Here is a 16,011-nt window from a genome sequence, read left to right as displayed (position 1 = left end):
GTCTTTCTCAGCACCAGCAAGTGCCTGCAGGAGTGTGTACGGTATCGTCAGTCTCACACCCCCTTGACACTTTTATTGAACTGTACCCGTACCAGCATCAACAGAAATGAACTATTTGTGCACAGGTTTCAAGCACAACTGACACAATGGTAATGGGGGTTGTAATGGATAAAACGAAATCACCTTATCATAATGTAGATTTATAACATGACTCATTTTTTGACAAAATAGAAGTAGAAATTTCATTTTCAGAGGCCTTGGTGTTCTGTGTCTGTTTGTTGGTTTTTCTGTTTGTCTATTTATTTGTCAGCAGGATTACGCAAAAATGACTGCAACTTGGTGGAGGGATGGGGCAGGGGCCAGGGGAGAGCACATTAAATTTTGTTGCTAATGCGGGAAATGGGTGGATCCAAGAATTTTTTTTATCACTTTCTGAAACATTTTTCCAACACATCAGTTTCAAAGAAAATAATGTTTTGGTCTTAATTTAAAAAACATCTTCATGGTGTTGGGATCTATGAGTTTATTCCATATAATAATCTACATCTGATGGAAGAAAGTGCTGAATCCTTAATAGCAAGAGTGCACGTGACACAGCACTATTTAGGAATGCTTACAGCACTATTTCATTCAACACACAACTAATAAAATTACACAATAATAATAGCGGTCAACAGTTCTAACAGCTATAGACCTATATGAATTATACAATGCTGATCATTTCAGACAACAGGTGATAAAATCATGCAGCTGTCTTGCTTCAGGATTAATGTTGATAAATAGTTACACTTAAATACAAAAGATGTGTGGGATTGTTTGGCTTTGGTGGAGGTATGCACTCTGTTGACTGCTGTTCTTTTTCTTTTGTTTTGTAATTGAAGTGGAAAGTGAACACAGCTGCCACCATCATCCCCTCCATTTAGTTTTATGTTCTCACCTCATTTTTGTCTTAGTTTGAATGTTAGCAGTCACAGTGTGAAGCTGTAATTAGTACAAATTTGCTGATTGTTGGCTATGTAGTGTCACTATACTGGGTGAAAATATTTGGCTAGCATTAGAGCATCCATATCTGATATCCCGTTTCAGGTGGAGTAATAATGTGTTCATTCGCTAATGTGAACAGGAATGTAATGGGGCATGAAAGAGGCCATAAACCTTTGGTGAAAATCCAGTCTGTGGAACTGGGATATCTTCTCAGTTGCAATTCAATGGCAGAGGTATGTTCTATACTGGAGGCCAACTAGTTACTTCTTTAATAACTACAAATTAAATACTGCTATGATATCCCAACAAAAAATCTGCTAAGATGTGTCACAGAGGGACTGTTCTTGGATTTATCTGTGTTTGTTTGCTCACTTCCACTCTCCTGGCACCACTTCTTTTAGGACTGAAACACTGTTTAAGATGTCATGGATTCTTGTCACGTTTTCAGCTGTCACAAACTGGGCTGCATCTCTGTTTGTATTTCACTTTCCCCCCCTAACTTTATAAGCTAAGGGGCTCTGTTGTTGTTTTTGCTCTCACAAGCAGAACTTGATATTAACATTACTGCCCAAAGCAACAGATTAGTCAGAATGTCCATAATAAGGCAGTTATTGCTTCTTTGCAGTTGTTTATAGTTGGTTGGTGCATCATTTTGTGTTTTTGTACTTTTTACTGCACTTCATAATGTCTAGCTGTGTAATTTAACAACAGAACAACAAAGCAGTGAAAGAAAGTAAGGTTGATTCCTTCAGGGATACCTTATCCTTTCTCCCATAGACCAGTATACCACCCGCAACACTGAGCATGTTGCTGGCAATAACCTTGACTTTATAATGACTTTACATTTTACATTATAATGTAATTGTTGTTCTTTTGTTCCTGCTTCATCACACTGCATAGCTCCCCCCAAGTAAACAGGTAATAGACACCCACTGTATAATCTCCACAGAGTCCATGCAGCCTGCAACACACAGCAATATGAGCTCACAGATACTCCACCTGCTTCACCCTTCTGCGTGGTTCTTGGCTACAGCCCTGACATAGTGCTTCCAGACTCTTGTTTAGAGCAGCTCTGGAATTTCTCCCTGCAAGGAGGCAGGGAGGAGGTGGTGATTTCCCCCAGTGGATTGTGATCCATCATCTCCCCTTACCTAGCTGAGAGGCTGCTGGCTGGCTGGCCCTTAGTCTATAGCCAGTCTCTTGTCAGCCATCCTGGACCATAACAGACAAACACTGAAGAACAAAACTGCCTTCAGGTGGAGCTGTGGCACACTCATATGCTTGAGCACATGCAAACACAAACACATTATTTCTAATCTGGGTAAATTAATTAAACATGCGCACAAATTGCAGACTGCACACTTTTTCACATTAGCACGTACACATGCACATTAGAGACATTTCTCTCTTTCTTCCGCACAGGAGGATGGTGGAAAGTGGTATGAAGAGAGACAAGGGCAGAAGAAAAATGGCAAAAGTCCTTAATGGCGTTATTACAACCATCTGCCTTTTAATGTTCCATAATCAGATAATATCCTAGCCTTAAGGAATCACTCCAGGAGATACTATCAGCCTGCTGAGTAATCTTATCTACCTTCCCACAGACTGCATGACTGCTAGTTTTGCTGGGTGGGTATCTATTGCTGAGAGGGATTTTTTTTTGGTGCTTTTCCTGCACAGAAAATCTACTAATTTATGTATTCATTCCTTTTTGTCTCGACTACAAAGGCAATGCATGTCCCAGTTCTTTATGTATTTCCCTCAGCTGTTGGATTTTGAGCCTATTTGCCAGGCAAGACCGTGTAACTAGTGTGAACCAATCCCGCCCATTCCCTCAACATGCCTCTGAAGATTTTTTTCTTTCTTTCGTCAGTGTCCAGTCAGTATTTGAGGCTTTTAGTACATTCCTTTGAATTAGTTTTTGACCACAATATTTGAACACAGTTTCTGTCTTTATTCAGTCATTTCTGGGCAAATGAGAGGTTATGATCAAGTGCTTTGATGATCTTTCTGAAATGATACGTTTACTGTTTGACTTTAAATCAAACCTTTTTGCTACTGCATTTCCAAACTGTGTATTGAATTTCTGTGAAATCAACAACAGTACATGGCAGACCCAAAAGGTGGCAATAATCTTGTTGAACATCTGACCATGAAAATGTGGCCTTTGACAGCTCTCAAATACCAGCTTCACACCATCAAAACAATGCAGTACGGCGACAGAGAAATTTCTCTGACAATATAATTTGAAACCTTAAAATGTTAGCTCTATTTGTGGCTTCAGGTCATTTGAGGTTACTTCCTGGTGTTTAGCCATCACTAGCTTGCCAAATAAAGCCCCCTTGCTGGTATGGGCTCGTCTTAATGTACAGTCTATGGTCTGGGCCTGATTTGTGGGCCCTTTATAAGTTGAAGAAATGTAAGGATGTTTTGAGTATGCATTTTTAGGCATTTTAGTGGAAACAGACTACTTTTCTACTTTTCAACTCCCTGTAGTGCTTCCAAGTGCTATTACTGTTGAGTGCCGCTGTTACTTTCCGTTTCCCTCAGAGCTTAGCAACGGCTGAAAGCACAGGACACAAATCTATCAACAACACTTTAGAAAAATGCGAGAAGAAAGAAGCATGTTCACTGAAGAGGTAAAGTGAACTTTAGAGATGCATTATTGACCAGCACATAATTGGATATCAGAGACTGATCAGCCAGTCACCGATCATAGCTGATGAGAATGTAAAAAAAGGCCTTTTCCAATCACCAGCCGATTGACCAGTCATCATAATTTTATATGTGTTAGCATCATACTTCTGTCTGAAGTAAGAAACAGCTGTAAAAATCCCAGTTTTAAATAGAAACCCAAATTCAGTGCTGTGAAAAACACCCAATTGTATTAACAAGTGGGCAGGTTTACTTACTTATAGATCTAGTAGATAGTAGAAATAATGCCAACTGAAAGTCAGTTTTGGACCAAGTCCCAGAGCTCTCTCCATCTAATGAATGCCTGTTGGAGTTTCACTCTTGTTTTACCTCAGTTTCTATTACTCTCCCTCATCACCTTCTTTGCCTCCTTCGACAACGGGGCTCTTTTTCTGGGTAGAGTTTCCACAGTTACTCCAAAGGGGGTAACAACCAGTACCTACGGGGAAACAAAAGCACTTTCCTCTTCCTGTTTTGGTTGCACATTGGCAGATGCACTTTTTGCGTGGCGTAAATTGAGCCTTCATTTTCCTGGGAGATTTGGTAGTGGTACACAGAATTACATAGTGAAAGCAAGGCTTATAGAGAAGTGATCTGAATGCCAATGGTATCACTATTCTATAGCCATTACTTTGTGCAATCAACATTTACTTCATAATCATAAGTTAAAGCAAACAACCTGGCCATTGCCACTTTAGTAGTATTAAAAAAAAAAGTAAATGATCAATCATTGAGTTGGCAAGCTCCAATTAGGTCCAAGTTAAAAAACAAAAACAAATGACAAATTTACTGTTATTAGCTACTTCATTTTGACACTATAACTTTAGAAGGGTAGAGGTAATTGTTGTCTTAATTGCTATTGATGATTTTATTTGTGTAATGAGCAGTAATGGACTATCGATACCAAAACCGTATTGTTAATAGTAAAGATAGCCTTCATAGATCTAATTTTCTTTACCCCTTGTTTCAGTATCAACTCCTATTTAGTCGTGTGTGTTTTTGTGTTGTCCACCAAACAATGGCAGGAGGAAAACGACAGTGAGCTGACTTTAGATTTTTTTTATTTGTGAGCCATGTCAAAGTCAAATTTCTATTGCTTTGTGATGGACAATCCAGTTTTAATGATTACTTACACTAGACAGAAAAAATGTCTCAAGATTAAATGTGTGAAACTGAAAATGAAACATAATATGCAGTGAAGAAAATTAACATAGACATACATACTTTTATAATAAACAATCTCAACACATCTTAACAATTGAACAGCATTAATATCTCCTTTTCTCTTTCTTTCCCTCTTATATCCCACTTCCCCACTTTCCCCATGTACTTGTTTGACTATTTCTTTCAACTCGTCTCTCCCCTGTGTGTGTACCTCACTCACTGACTTTAGAATGATTGAATGATTAGCATCACATGACCAGTGCTGTAAAAGCTAGAAAAGCTTTGTTGATTAAAATAGAAACACTTCGTCGAAATGTAATAATTCTCAATAATTTATAGGTCCAGATACGACCGTGTCAGAGTCCAGACCCAGACCACAGTCCGTCTATTAATGACTTTGGCTGCACTGTGATCTTTATACTCATACACATGGTGCTGCCAGGCATTTCTTTTCACCTGTGGCTTCCCACCTGCAAAGAATGTCAGTGTGTTGGTTTGAATGCTCAACTAAGTTGCTGCCAGGAATTCAACACAGGTCTCTGCAGTGGTAGGTGAGTATTTTGCCCTTTGGCAGAATTTGTCAGTTTATAATATCACAAGTAGCTCTATTGCAATTGTTCTGTATTAACAATTCAGTTCGGCAAGAATAGAATATAAAGACACTGTGCCTATTGATGATGCAGAAAATGAAAATAGTTCCAATATAACTGCATGCTTGAGTACCTAATGAAATTGTCAGTAGAAACACGCATTACATGTATAAAAATCTGTTCAAGGTCTGTTTGGGTTTTTCAAAAGACAGCAGTGAGCCTCTGACTCAGGATAAGGCAAACCTGCAGTATGGAACTGATAAGCAGCCTCTGACTATGGTGCATAGATATGCATGTTTAAAATCCTCCACCATCATCCCTGTCCCCAAAAAACCAAGGCCCACAGGACTAAATGACTACAGACCCATTGCCCTGACCTCTGTGGTCATGAAATCATTTGAGCGCCTTGTCCTGTCCCATCTCAAATCCATCACTGACCCACTCCTGGACCCCCTGCAGTTCGCCTACAGAGCCAACAGGTCTGTAGACGACGCCGTCAACATGGCTCTCCACTTCATCCTCCAGCACCTGGACTCCTCAGGGACCTATGCCAGGATCCTGTTTGTGGACTTCAGCTCTGCCTTCAACACCATCATCCCGGCTCTGCTGCAGGACAAGCTATCCCAGCTGAGCGTGCCTGACTCCACCTGCAGGTGGATCACCGACTTCCTGTCTGACAGGAGGCAGCACGTGAAGCTAGGAAAGCACGTGTCTGACTCCCAGACCATCAGCACTGGATCCCCGCAAGGCTGCGTTCTTTCTCCTCTGCTCTTCTCCCTGTACACCAACACCTGCACCTCCAGCCATCAGTCTGTCAAGCTCCTGAAGTTTGCAGACGACACCACTCTCATTGGATTCATCTCTGATGGCGATGAGTCTGCCTACAGGTGGGAGACTGAGCGTCTGGTGACCTGGTGCAGGCAGAACAACCTAGAGCTAAACGCTCTGAAGACAGTGGAAATGATAGTGGACTTCAGGAAGAGCCCAGCCCCACCCACCCCCATCTCCCTGTGTGACTCCCCCGTGGCTACCGTGGAGCATTTTCGCTTCTTGGGAACCACCATCACACAGGATCTCAAATGGGAGCTAAACATCAGCTCCCTCATCAAAAAAGCTCAGCAGAGGATGTATTTCCTGAGGCAGTTGAAGAAGTTCAACCTGCCAAGGACTATGATGGTGAACTTCTACACCTCCATCATTGAGTCCATCCTCACCTCCTCCATCACCATCTGGTACGCTGCTGCCACGGAGAGGGACAATAACAGACTGCAGCGTATCATCCACTCTGCTGAGAAGGTGATTGGCTGCAATCTTCCGTCCCTCCAGGACCTGTACGCCTCAAGGACTCTGAGGCGTGCAGGGAAGATTGTAGCTGACTCCTCCCACCCTGGACACAAACTCTTTGAGACACTCCCCTCTGGCAGGAGGCTGCGGTCCTTCAGGACCAAAACCTCTCGCCACAAAAATAGCTTCTTCCCATCTGCTATTAGCCTCATCAACAAGGCTAGAGAGCCCCACTGTTGCTGATCAATTGCACCAATCACCAGAAAAATTCCTTGTATGTGAAAACTGATTCTGATTCTGATTCTGATTCTGATGTTAAAAAAGGAAAATTGCGGTCATCCACTTACAATTATGCACTTAGAGTACTTAATTATTCTTTGCGTCAGTGCAGCTGTTGATGTTGTGTTAACCAATCAATTGACAGTTGTTGGAAAATCCTCATTTATGTTTACTTCTCCTGTGCACCTGTGGCTGTCAGTCTCGTAAATGGCCTGTGGCATCATTTACTCATTTGGGAGAGACCCATTGGCATGGTTTGTATCAGCTCCATCTATAAACAAGGCCACTTAATCAGTCAGCTTGCTGGGCACAGACACTGTTGTCCCTCAGGCTGAAGTCAACACTAACCCTCTCTAAATCACTACTGAGGCTCTCTGTTGACTTGCTTGTTTACTTTGTTTGGCACTGGCCTCATGACATAGTATTAGCAGTCTGCTGTCTCAACTCTCTGTCCCTGTGTCCATCCTACATTCTGTCTCATAGGCCTGCATGGCATGAATAGCAACACTTGCAATAACCCACTGCAGACAGTATGAAAATAGCTGCAGAGAGTTTGTCAGTCTTTTGATAGAAATTCAACTCACATGATCAAAATTATCTATGTACTTTCAAAACTCAGTGTTATAATTGTGAAACAGTTGCTACTCCTTGCTTTGAACAGTTTTTAATTGGGAACTCCAAGTAGTAAGGTTTAGACTGATATATGCTAGTGTAGTTGACAGGCAGTAGCTACCACTATGCATGATTAGTTTTTGCATAGCCATATAAACTTCATCTTCAAATAAACAATAACTATTGTTTGAATCAATGGCACTGTCAATATACAGTATGTGAGAAATGTGACACCATAATAACCTATGACATATTAATCCGGCATTACTATGGTTATGTAAGAAGAAACTTAAAATGACCTATAGCTACATACCTTTTAAATAGGATGAACAGTGACTTTGGACTATCTGGAAAAAAGCCAATGTACTGCAGGTATTAAAATACGCAATACTCTTTAAGCACTTTGCACCAAAAGTGCAAACAGGAGAATACGAATCGGTAAGGATGCACTATTTGCTATTGGGTCCATAGATTTATTGTTAAATCCTCTGACAGAGATAAAAACAGATATATTAGTATATTCAATAGTCAGTATATTCTAAAGGTAACCCGTATTTAAAGATTAAATCCATGGTCCAACACTACTTTTGATCTGTTGTTTTGTTTTCAGTATATTTCAAGGGAATTCATTAATGAATTGTGTACTGAATGCTCAAAAACTGCTGGAGGCATCATAAACGGAGAAATTGATGTGGCTGCTCTGAAACAACTTTAGGTAGTTGGGGGGTAGGAAAATTGGTATCTATTGAAGTAATATTTAACTGCATCAGAGATTTTTGTCTTTGATAGTGAAGTGCAAATAATTTTCTATTTCTAACACAGAAATATCTGAGTCATCATTTATTGTGCAGCGTCTTTAGAAACACAGAGAAATCAATTACATCCAGCAATTGATCTACTAAGTTCCCAAACATGTTGTTAAAAAAGGTGATGCAGCACAGTGGTAAACATGTCCCTGTCCCAACTTCTTTGAAATGTTTTGCTAGCATCAAATTCAAATTGAGCTGATATTTTTGATAAAACACATTTTCAAAATTTCAGCATTTGAGCATCTGATCTGTTATCTTTGAATGTTGATGTTTATATTTTCACAAATCATCGCATTCTGTTTCTATTTAAATTTTACACAGTGTCCCAACTTTTTTAGAAATGGGGTTGTACAATGCAGTACTATGAGACATCTGTTCAGATTTAAAAATGATAAATACACACTGCAGTGATAGAATTTTCAAAACAAAAGCCTTTTCAAAACTCAAACTCTTTGTAATATTTCCTATTCTTATGCCAGTGTTTTGTTTTAAAGAAATGCTCAAGCTTTATCTTTGAATGCTTCCTCACAACAGCATTGAGGTTTGCGAAACAATTTTCTACATAAAGCTAAGACAAAGACAATTTTATATCTACTCATAGAGGTTTTATCTAAACTGATGAGCCATTTCATTGATGGTCAAAATTACTTTCATACAGCTATGCCTTTGAAGAGGAATTCTGTTTCACAGTTTCATGTCTTATCTCACACCCAGTTGACAAGTTCGTTCTCTGCTATAAAATAACAGCCTCATTGGATATAATTACTGTTGCAGTGAAAACAAATGTCATCATGTCGTCAGAGATTTTCTTCCAAAAATTAGAAACATCAAAAAAACTTGTATCCGGTCGTCTTTACATGACTGGTGAAATGCAATAATGAGAACAAAGAGGCACTGCAGTTCAAGTTATTTAGTTAATTACTACAAGCACAATTAGCAGGGGTTAGTGGCCTGTTTGTGTCAAGTGGTTGAGATTTACATTGTAGTTTATCCTTTATTATACTGCAAACATAGGCATTCAGACATCTAACTAAATGTTAGTTGCTAAAATCCTGTCACGTATAAACTGAGCATTGTGAAATGCAGACATGGAAAAACACCACACCTTTGTCTGTCACACTGCTACCAGGCTGCTAAGTGATCTGTCTTTTCTTTGTTAATGGTGTTGAGTTTCATTACTCATTCATTGTCATTAAATTGTTCGACAACTCTTTTTTGTAATTACTGAATCTACTTTTTATCTTGTAACGAAGTCATAACTGCAGTACAACTACTGCAGCCAGCTTGTGCTGGGTCTTTATTGATTTTTGAATTTCAGATTTCTAGGTTTCTGCTACACTTCTGTAATTAAAAAAATAAGATCAGTTGTTTTCTTTTTCTTTGTGGTACTTCTGCTGCTTTGCACCCCGGTGTGATGTAATATTTTGGCTGTAAAAACAAATTCTTGGGAGAAAAATAAATTATTTATGGCCAGTGCCCTTGAACGTTGATCAACAAATTAACTTTTTTACTTTTTTAATAGAGGTTGTTTTAGCATTATTAGTAATGGATACTTTGAACTTTGGAGTGCCAATATTTTATTTTTATGCAGAGGTTTGTAGGTTGGGTTCATGGATAAGTTCCCTTATTATACACCTGCTCTTGAGTTGTGCACAACGACCACTTTCTTTTTTTCAGTGAGCACCCTGCTGAACATTGGTGTTCGGTGCCCTCCACTCTTCTGCTCTAAACTAATATTTTCACTGTTGACATCCAGGTCTTTTTGTCAGTGCTCTGCATGGCCGCAACAGCATCAGATCTTCCAGCTGTTCGGCTGCTGACAACAAAAGAAAACAGAAGTAAATCAAACTGGCTGTTCTGATGTGGCTGAGTGCCTTGGAATTAAAAGAAACACCAGAAAAAAAATACTTAACATGACACACAGCAAACATATTCAAGTCTAAATGTAATTTTCATGGAGATGATTCTAGTTAATTTTATAATAATACAAAAATATGATAATATAATAACTATAATGATACAACAAACCTTAGGACAAATCTGCAGCTATAGGACTTCCTTGTAATAGAGGAGTGAAGGAAAATGGTTTTATGATCATATCTCTAGTGGTTACCAAAGCTTTCCTCTGGTTTCTAGTGATGCAGCAATGAACATGTGTTTGAAGTCTGAAATGCATTTTATTGTTCGTGATAAAAATATAAAATAAAGGACAGGATACCATATTCTCTGACAGTATGAATAGGCAGTTACAATTAAAATTAAAGGCTAATCATCAGTGTTGACATTAAATGTTGTATCATGTCAAAGGGACAAAGATGCCATATCTAAATGTATATGCAATTTTCAATCAAATAATTGGATGTGATTCACTTAGCATATCTGCACAAGCATAAGACTATGACCCATACACCTTTCCCTTCTCAACCTTGCAATACATTTTCACCATAAAGTATTACATTTTTAAATCCAATCACAACATGAAACAAAAACATGTGAAACCACTTATATGCATCATAGATGAAACAAAACATTGTGCAGTGTTTAGTACCCTCTCCAAATGTTTAATGTGCTTTTATGCACTGTCATAGTTTCTTTGCTTCTTCACTGACCAGCAGCTGAGAGTGAGTTGCATTCACAGTGGGTAACATGTCTGTGATCATTTATCATCTACCTCTACTTTTAATTTAACGTTGTCTATTTTCTACAATTATGCACATTTTGTTTTTTATCATCACCCAGGCAAACACATCTTACCTTGAACTTGTCTGTGTGTATATGTATATACAGTGCCTTGAAAAAGTATTCATACCCCTTGAATTCTTTCACATTTTGTGACCTTACAGTCACAAACTTTAATGTATTTTGTTGAGATTTTATGTGATAAACCAACACAAAGTAGCACATAATTGTGAAGTGGAATGAAAATGATATATGGTTTTCAAAATTTTAAGCAAATATAAATCTGAAAAGTGTGGTGTGCATATGTATTCAGCCCCCTGTACTCTGATGAATACAAATACAATGTAAATACAATCCAGTGCAATCAGTTGCCTTCAGAAGTCACCTAATTAGTAAATAGAGTCCACCTGTGTGTAATTTACTCTCAGTGTAAATACACCTGTTCTGTGAAGGCCTCAGTGGTTTGTTAGAGAACACTAGTGAACAACAGCATCATGAAGACCAAGGAACTCACCAGACAGGTCAGGGATAAAGTTGTGGAGAAGTTTAAAGCCGGGTTAGGTTATAAAAAAATATCCCAAGCTTTGAACATCTCAAGGAGCACCGTTCAATCCATCGTCCAAAAATGGAAAAAGTATGGCACAACTGCAAACCTACCAAGACATGGTCGTCCACCTAAACTGACAGAGCGAGCGAGGAGAGCAGTGGTCAGAGAAGCAGCCAAGAGGCCCATGGTCACTTTGGAGGAGCTGCAGAAATCCACAGCTCAGGTGGGAGAATCTGTCCACAGGACAACTATAAGTCGTGCACTTCACAAATCTGGCCTTCATGGAAGAGTGGCAAGAAGAAAGCCATTATTGAAAGAAAGGCATAAGAAGTCCCATTTGCAGTTTGCCACAGGCTATGTAGGGGACACCACAAACATGTGGAAGAAGGTGCTTTGGTCAGATGAGACCAAAGCTGAACTTTCTGGCCTAAATGCAAAGCGCTATGTTTGGCGGAAAACTAACACTGCTCATCACCCTGAACACACCATCCCCACTGTGAAACATGGTGGTGGCAACATCATGCTGTGGGGGTGCTTTTCTTCAGCAGGGACAGGGAAGCTGGTCAGAGTTGATGGGAAGATGGATGGAGCTAAATACAGGGCAATCCTGGAAGAAAACCTGTTGGAGGCTGCAAAAGACTTGAGACTGGGAAGGAGATTCATCTTCCAGCAAGACAATGACCCTAAACATAAAGCCAGAGCTACAATGGAATGGTTAAAATCAAAGAATATTCATGTGTTAGAATGGCCCAGTCAAAGTCCAGACCTAAATCCCATTGAGCATCTGTGGCAAGACTTGAAAATGGCTGTTCACAGACGCTCTCCAGCCAATCTGGTTGAGCTTGAGCGATTTTGCAAAGAAGAATGGGCAAAGATTTCAGTGTCTAGATGTGCAAAGCTGGTGGAGACATACCCCAAAAGGCTCGCAGCTGTAATTACAGCGAAAGGTGGCTCTACAAAGTATTGACGCAGGGGGGCTGAATACATATGCACACCACATTTTTCAGATTTTTATTTGCTTAAAATTTTGAAAACCATGTAGCATTTCCGTTCCAATTTACAATTATGTGCTACTTTGTGTTGGTTTATCAAATAAAATCTCAATAAAAAAATATTTAAGTTTGTGGTTGTAAGGTGGCAAAATGTGAAAAAGTTCAAGGGGTATGAATACTTTTTCAAGGCACTGTGTATATATATATATATATATATATATATATATATATATATATATATATATATATATGTATGTGTGTGTGTGTGTGTGTGTGTGTGTATATAAAATATGATTGCTGATTTTGACATTAATACAAACCCTGACAATGACATTTTGTGCCCAAAGGACTTAACTGGGCCCACTACTCTTCTGTCTTGATAGCCGTCCTATAATTGCTTCTTCTTTCTGCAGCACTTGAAAGGAATAAACATGGTTAGTTTTTATTTACTGTCTTCAAGTAAGGTTCATTTTATTTCACCATAACAAATGAATCATGGCTACACACCCCTTAATCTCTGATTTTAAAGGCCTAATCATTGGGGCTTAAACACTAACAAGAAGGCTCTTTATCAGCATGCAGAACATACCTTTACACCATTTCCCAACAGTGGAAGCTGTCACTAGGTTGCAGCAGTGAATGGGTTGTAAATTAAAATGTGAGGCAGCTAAATTGTTAGGACCCCAAAAAGCTTGTGCTGGCCTTGGGTAAATGCATTATGCTATAATTGGGTTTGGCAGGGAATACAATTTCAATGGTTTGTTTTCCTCTTTCTCTCAGGCCTTTAGCTGCAATTTTATTATCTGAGGGAATTCTGCTCTCACCAACTGTTGGCCTGATTTGGTATGCTATGTCAACAAGAGCCTCAGTTGATTGAATCTGTAACCGCACATAGAGCGAAAAAAAGTGTTTACCAGCTTGATTCAATGATACAGGATACAGCTATCACTCTGAATTGAAATGTTTCTGTTTCTGCTTTTTGGGGCTTGTCTTCCCCCTGAGAAGGACAGTAATCAAGCACCATTTTATTTTATGGTGTTGATAAAATGGTGATCTGAACTTCACAGATAAATGAAAAAAAAACTTCCATTAACAGCAGCAAAACAGACTAACTACAGTACAAGTGCGTGTGTGTATTAAGTGATTATTGAAAGCAACAGAATCCTGCAGTTGTTTCTGATAACGCCTCTTCCACTTCGAACTGGTGTTAGGCTGTTAAGGAAAGATATCATTTTCATAACATTAATGCATAAGTCATGGTGTCTACAATGAGAAAGAATGGATTATTGGATGGACATACTTCCAGTGGGTCCTCACAGGTCGTCATTAAGTAGTTGAGGAAACTAATCTTACAGGCATCTTGAATACCGTATTTTCCGCACTATAGGGCGCACTGGATTATAAGGCGCACTGTCAATGAATGGTCTATTTTCGAACTTTTTTCATATATAAAGTGCACCGGACTATAAGGTGCATATACACACACACTGTAATATTATGGTGAAGCACAGCATGTATTACTCCGCGACGCTCCTGACTACGGTAGCCGTAATGCTGCAAGCGGTGCGGCTTTGTAGTTTACCAAAGTCGTACTAAAACATTTTGACAGAGCGCCGTGAGCGCCGTGTACCACACAAAATCGCTTCGAGGTCAGTAAGCGCAACCAGAATTAATCCATATATAAGGCGCTCCGGATTATAAGGCGCACTGCCGTTTTTTGAGAAAATTAAAGGCTTTTAAGTGCGCCTTATAGTCTGGAAAATACGGTATGTCATTCACAGCAGCAACTTCCACATGTTATCATTAGTTTTTTAATGCAGAATTGATTTAGATGTAAGCTGTCAAGTGATCATCATCTGACTATACGGCTTAAAACTCCACCAATGATAATGTTACACTATGCAGATTGAGGCAGACGGTCAGTTGAACCAGGCCTTGTGATGCAGTAAATAAGGGCATCAAGCTCAGTTGGGCAGCACTACTCAAAGGTGAAGCTGAGGCAGACATCTGCTAATGGAATTACAGTCTTTCCTTTGCATGGGTTTATTGTTGGAATTTGTATCCTTCCAATAATTGCTCCCAAACAGTTATATCTTCATCTCATAGAGTGGGAAACACGAGTTTATAGTTTTCTGCCTTCGGGCCCAAAGCCCTTCTACACTGAGATTTAAAAACTTTATATCAATATCCTGCTGGCTGTGTAGAAAATGCGTGCAGTCCACATTGCCTGATGAACATGTTGCAAGCACCATCCTTGTCAAATTGTCTGGACCCTCTCTGTAAGGAACATGCAAGTGTGAGCAAATGAGGCTTAACTGCAGTACTCCAATATGAAGGGATCCAAATTCAGCAGGTTTTCAGAAACCTCAGGGGATAAGGGAAAGCACTGGATATCAGGGAAGAATAAAAGGAGGGAGTAACAAGTTTAGAAAACAGTCTGAGAACAGACACAGACCCATGTCTATAATGAAGTCCACTGCTTTGTGTCATATTGAATGCCAATTTAAATTACCCCAATTTTTACCCGTGCAGCTCTTTTTATTTCCTGAATGTCTAATTAGTTAGATGCAGTGCATACATATTGAAACTGATCAGTATTATTCAAGACTGAATTAGAGATCCAGATTCAGTGATATTCTCACCATGCCAAAGTACAAAAACACAAAATGCATGGACAACTAATTGCAAAAGGCTGTTTGAGTGCAATAGCTGACACACACATGGAGACATGTGTGTCCCAGTTAGAGAAGTAGACTTTAATACAATCTGACCCTCTGGAAGCTTGTATTATCATTATCCAGAGGGTACAGCCTAGAAATGGAAACAAACAAAAATGAAAGAAAAGAAACATATAAACCCTGTATTAAAAACTATTTCGCGATTTATTTTTGCAGCTGTAACTGCAGCAGCAAGTGCTTCTCATGACCCCTGCACTGACAAACAAAATAATAAATGAGAATGATAGAAAATCTGTTATTCTGCAATATTTGTGCTTTGGATTCTTTAGCTTCTCCTCATCAACACTACTTTTCTTAACTGAGCACATTAAAAATTGATTTTTTTCGGACACACACACACTCACACACACACACACACACAACTTTCAGCTTCTGATGAACTTCCTGCTTGAATGAGCGCAATAGGTTTGAAAGTGAAATGGGACTTCATATCAAAGCTAGAAAAAGACTGTGCTTTGATTTTCTTTCACCCACTACCCCCCTTTTTTCATGCAAGGGATGTCATTGACTGCTCTTTTTCAAAGGAGCTTTATTTCATGCTTTTTCATCAAGTGCTACTCTCAGCCTCTGCCTCAAAACTATTTGAAACCATAGCCCACGACTCATCTGGCCTCTGTACATACTGTAACAGCATATCAT

At 39.3% G+C, this 16,011-nt stretch overlaps 1 protein-coding gene across 5 annotated transcripts in view; it reads left to right on the top strand.

The window, feature by feature from the left end:
• alk (ALK receptor tyrosine kinase) overlaps positions 1-16,011 on the top strand; it is a 204,927-nt gene that overhangs the window by 61,832 nt on the left and 127,084 nt on the right. The window lies entirely within an intron of this gene.

This window comes from Trachinotus anak, unplaced genomic scaffold, assembly GCF_046630095.1.
Source record: "Trachinotus anak isolate AG129_WGS33_773 ecotype Australia unplaced genomic scaffold, CSIRO_AGI_Tana_v1 ptg000033l, whole genome shotgun sequence".
NCBI classification, from domain to species: domain Eukaryota; kingdom Metazoa; phylum Chordata; class Actinopteri; order Carangiformes; family Carangidae; genus Trachinotus; species Trachinotus anak.
This window is presented reverse-complemented; position numbering and strand designations above follow the sequence as displayed.